The sequence below is a fragment of the Bombus pascuorum genome, chromosome 7 (genome assembly GCF_905332965.1).
Source record: "Bombus pascuorum chromosome 7, iyBomPasc1.1, whole genome shotgun sequence".
NCBI classification, from domain to species: Eukaryota; Metazoa; Arthropoda; class Insecta; order Hymenoptera; family Apidae; genus Bombus; species Bombus pascuorum.
The window spans coordinates 9,155,683-9,161,682 of NC_083494.1; positions in this window are offsets into that span (position 1 = coordinate 9,155,683).

Genomic DNA, 6,000 nt, shown 5'->3' on the forward strand with positions numbered 1-6,000 from the left:
ATTCTCAAGACACGATATATATACAAATTTACCATTAACATTTCTTCCATTATCCCGTTCGCGTAAATGATTCCAATCGTCATCGATCCCATATCTATTACATTTATTAAAATATACAAGATATCAGAAAATATATGTAAGATATTTCGAATGACGAGAAAAATTTACCTACAAAAATGAGTCTTATCTTTCAAGTTACAATTTTATTTTTCGTCAAAAACACGCCGACATCGATCAATGTGCCCCTCGCATATTTTGTTAAAAACTTTACCGATATAATCATGTTGGTCGAGTCTCATTAATAGCGTCAATGAAATTTCAAAATACTTCGTATACCACACGCCATATATTCGTAAAAGGTTGTCGATAAGTGTTCGAATATTTTCGTGAATCTGTACACGATCTGTAATGTAATAGAATAATGTAAAGTAATGAAAAGTAATAGAAACGGTAAAACTGTCCTCGTTGAGTGTAGACATACGAGCGCAAAGGATTGCTCTTTCTGATGGACAAACGAAGATTTCAAACTGCTTCTCCTTGAATATTAATACCGAACACTTTATATTTCTGCTAAACATTTTCTACTATGTTGCTAACAGTCATCTATCCTGGGCTACAATTTCATTTATTCAGTGCCCTTGTCAAGTATAATTCCATTGTACAAAATTATGGCCTCTCTTTGTACTACATATTTTTTAACATTCTTTTGTCCACTACTATTATATCCACGGATTCCGATCATCAATTTTCTATAATGGAACCACCGAAAAGAATTCTGAAAGAATCATCCTCACACCCGTGGAAACACACACCCTAAAGGCCCACCTCGCTGTCGAGGAAATCAGATTGCCGTCCGCCCTTTCGTTCCACGTCGCTCATTAGAATCCACGAGGGCAACAGGGAGAACTGGATCCACGGGGCGCCTGGTAGCCGCGTTATCAATCAGCCTTATCGATAAAGGTCTCCGACCCCTGTGGTGGTCTGGTACACGAGACGCGTCCCCCGACTTTGTCGTCGTCTTGCGATGCCCGATAAACGCGTCGCGACGTCGTGACTTGCGGGAAAGACGAACACTATGAATCTGCTCGTGGACCGAGTTAATCCGGCGTTAATGCGCCGGGAAATTGGTAACGTTGCTCGTCGACGAGGTCCAAGAACCAGCCACTTTCCTTTTTTAACCAGACGACGTTATTCATCATGAAAAAAAGCGGGATGACAACAAGGGATGAGAACGTCGAAGGGTGGCGAACGATTAATTTTAGAGATGGAAGAGCGTTGGCAACTATGGCACGATTTAGATGAAGGAGAATGGGAAAAGTAATGGCGATGGCGTAATTGTTCTTAGCTCGGGACCATTTTAGGAAGCTTTTTTATTCAAAAGAAGAAATAAACAGGTTTTTAGGAAGGTTTGTTTGATTATGTTCGGTAATCGGCTTAAGTTCTCTTTACATTTTTAAATCTTCCGAGATGCCTCTCGTAGATTCTTGATGGGACATGGTTGGTAGTATCTCTAAAAGTTAATTGGAATAACATAAGCATCACTGTATCAGATTGCGGCTTATGAAGTTTCTAATTTTTAGTGACTCGTGTTTTACTAAATCTTAAAAATCTTTCGTAGGTGGATATTAAAAGATACAAGTTTTATATGAAATAGAAAATTTGCAGCTTTAAAATGGTACATAGTGATAAACATTCACAAAGATAAAATTATTTATCGCCAGAAGGAAAGCTTCTCTGCTTATTTTAAATAAAAATTATAAGTTTGTCGTACTGAGAATGAAAGGATAAAAATTCTCTTCCTCTTGCTTTCTAACGTAACTTGCCGATGAACGTCTCTATCTCGAGGACGAGAAAGAATACCGTCGTAATTATTCTTTCGCGGAAGAAATACAACGTGGCTGAATGTTTTAGTTCCTCCTTACACTCGTTTCTGTTCCCGTGTTTCGTCGTCTTAAACCGTTTCCACCGCTATTCCAGCATGGCAAGCGTTTTAAACGGCGATCAGAAGTTGAATATCAAATAGTTGTCGCAAGGAAATTGGATATACATATTAACCTTCTCCCATAAACCCTCTATTTTCTCCTATTCCAAACGAACGAACGTGGTATCGATCGAACGTCTGAACTCTAAAGAAGAAACTTAAAGCAGGCGTCCGGTGGAAAATTCGCGAGCAGAAAAGAAGATAGAAACGAGACTTCTTCATTGATACGTTATCGACGAGACTTTTATCGCGAAAGCAAAAGACGAATGGCGTTGTAATTATTCTCCGCTGAATCGCTCGCGGTCTCGTCGAGTGTTTTAAATCTCCCTCTTCTGTCCTTTCACCCTCTTCCACGATCTCCCAATCGTTCTCAACCCCTCCACCCTCCTCCTCGTCGTTCGATTTTCTTTTCTTTTTTTTCTTCCGGCTCGTCGGTTTGGTACATCATGTATTTTACATCGACGAGTCTCCGGAGGAGCGAGCGACGAAAAACACGGAACCATCTCATGGAAATAGGATGTATTTACCCTTTTGTGCGTGCTAGAATCAATCAATCTTTCGGCGGGTTACGTTGGCTTGTTTTTCTCCGCGAGTAAGAAAACGCGCCGTCGCTCTATTGATCAAATATTGCGCGAAGAGGCTGGCAAAGTGGAAACGTCGGACGGTGAGAGAGAGAGAGAGAGAGAGTCGAGAAAATCGCGGATTTTTCGCTGCTTCATTCTGTAAATCGTCCATCGGATTTTTATCGCGGCGGTTTATTCGCGAATCGTTTTACATGACCACTTTTTCTCCCTTTCTCGCCTTTCTTTTTATTTCTTCTCTCTTCCTTTTTTCCCTCCCCTCCCCCTTCTTTTTTGTTGAATCCTGTGAACGATTCATTCCATTCGATAACAGGACGTTTATTACACGAAAGGATATTGAACAGAAAGGAATCGGTGATGTAACGCTCGTTACGATCGTTACATGGTTAATTAGTGATCAGCGTGGCACACGTGTTATCTTTCGAACAAAGACCAGCCACGCGTTTTCATGACATTAACGGATCTACCGTGACTCTTCGTGTCTAATTATATGTCTTACCGCGCCTCCTCGACCATTGTCCGATCCAATCGGACATTTCTTGCGCGCTTTTAGCGTGTCGACTGCCAATCAAAGTGATCCATTATCCCGAACGATCGACGTCCCGGTCCTGTCACGTACCCGTACGAATCTTGACGATTCGGACGGCTGATTCCACCGAAAAAATGAAACACTACATCCCGTGAGACGTACTATGTCATCGAGGTTGGTAGAAGGTATTTCGTTAATTTTCTTATGTTGCCTTTGGCAGATATTACCTACAGTTTCTATTTTGTATATTTATCTTATGTATTTAGATTTTGCTTCAATTTACAAGTATGTATTATCGAATTATTTCTAAAGTGAAACAGCGTTATTATCAGGAAGATGAAGATGAGCTCGATTACTATCACATTTTTGAAACTGTACTATAATGCTAGAACAATCGACTTGTGTGCGTTTTTAAGTATATCATTGTTTTAACCAGTTGAATTGAAACGTCATTTATAATTTTACAGTTGTGGAACATTGTCAACTACGAGGATCTCCTTCCATACGAGTAACCATAATTAAAACGAAACTCAACGTTGATTTTGTCACAAGTTTCCATTGACTGTAAAGAAAGTTGATAGTGTTAATTTTTCACGAGAATTTTACATTTTCTAATTTTTCATATTCTATCACCCTCCTTTTCATTTGTCTTGCGATCGATGAATTTTCGTCGCGATTGATTAGGGGACGTACACTTCCGACTAATCCTCTTCGATCCTAATCAAGATTTATTCTCGAAGGTGTCAGATCGCCGTAACAAGGCGGAACCCTGTCGCGAGTCTTACGAGTTTCTCGATTGTCGCGTTAATTCCGGCATCATCCAGGGTATCGAGATTAAGGAGATTCGAAGCCGCGCTTAATTTGAGAACCCTCGTTTGCTGTCACGTGTAAACACACGGCCCCTCCGGCCAGATTTCCCATTAGATTAGAGAAATCAAAGGCTTATGCGTCTTGCCAGCACTCCGCCTCCTCCGAAAGCACCCCTTCAAGTATGCAGAATATACCCCCTCCCTCTCCATCATGGAATTTTCTGTTTAACGCCACTATTCTAGATCTCGTCGCCTGAAATTTGTGAACACGCCCTCGTCGGATCTGAGAAATCAAGCAATTCTAATAAAATAATAGCCTCTATGTTTCTATTCTCCGTCTCTGCTTAGTTTCTTTAAATATTGAATTTTGGATTCTTTTCTTTCTTTTTCTTTTTTATTTTCTTTTTTTTGTTTCTATTCTTTCACCTCTACTTTTATAAAAATACAATATCTGGTTTCATTTTCAAGGATACTAGACCACGATCATTGATCCAATTTTCAGATAGAAAATTTATTCAACGACGCTAAATGTTTTTTTAAAAATGATCGCATCTGACAATTCCTAGTCGAATCTGCTGTATGAAACAGTTCTATCAATTTCAATATTTCTCTCATCCATCTTTGTTTCCTTTTTCAATCGCGGGAAATCTAGATATCTGTTTCTATTCTTACGATCCAATAGTTTATCGAATGTTTCCAATTATTTGTGAAATGCGATATCGATCAGATGGCCACCACAAGCTGCTGATTTCATAGGAATTTCTATAACCCTTCGCGTATATTCGCGCTGAACCACAATCTGCCCACGACAAGACGTCATCTTTATTAATCTATCTTTGCCGACGAAATTGGTTCACGATCATTAATCCATTCTCTAGACGGAAAATTTGTTGAAAAACGCTAAACGATCGCCTCTGATGCATTAAAATAGCATTTCCTCCGACGTACCGCTGAAAAATAGCCGGCTATCGATTCGACGCGGCGTTTGTTAATCGTCGACAGAAAGCAATACGTTCACGGGGATGAAATCGAGCGTCGCACTTATCGCGGTCGATCTTTTCACCGCTCCACCCTGGCCTTTCCTTTTTTCAATCCCTTGGTTGATCCTCGAACGCGTATCCCAAGATTCACGTCCCGTTATGATTAATAACGTTTTCCAAAAAAGGAACACTCAGCCGTATGACAGTCGAAACATGTTCGCCGCGAGTTCTCTGCGAGAAAGAGCGAGAGAGAGAAAGAGAGACAGAGAGAGCATGGATCGCTTCAACCTCGCTTCAACCTCGCTTTAACCTCGTCCCTGTCAGTCCTACAACTTGGCAGATTTTGCGCCCCAATGACTACCTCCGCTTCACACGCACCTTTTTTCCTGCTTACGTCGCGGCGATCCCTCGTTTGATGCGCGGGGTTTGGAGCTTTGAATTGTCTTTCTCGTGAAAGAGGGTTTATCGAGCGAATGTAGAGAGGTTAAGCTTTGAGTACGAGTATCGAGTTTTGGGGGTTGGTTTCTGTTTCTGCAAGCTTTCATGCTTGTTACTATGTATGTTGGAGTTACAATATTCTTTTTTAGATGTATTTTTAGTACAGTTAGTAGAGTCGGATTAAAGTTTTTGAGGATTGCGACTATTTACCGGTGGAAGCACCATTCATAGAAAAATGGGCGACCAGGGTAATGTTAAATGAAATAAATGTACGTAAAATAATATGAAACAAAATTAATAAGATATATCTAACATTTTTTAAAAGACAATTCTTTTTTAGTTTTTTTTTTTAATGGACGAGTGAATATACTCGTTGTAATCGTAATATAAAATGAGTTTTTCTTGAATTATAGCCTCGATTCGCGCATGATAGATAAGCTTGTACAAAATACGTTAAAATTTCAACGAACAGAGGGTGCTAAATCTATTCTTTCGAACACGTGAGGGATGATTGAGAGAAAAATCGCGCAAGATCTCATTACTCTGGAGGCGAACTCATGTTCGCTCGGGAATTTCCATAGAAAACGAGAAAACATTCAGCTAGGATACACCGTCGAAACATTAATCCACGTCGGCGGCTACGTGATGACGCCTCCACCCCGCCATTGCTGCCGTTCCCACG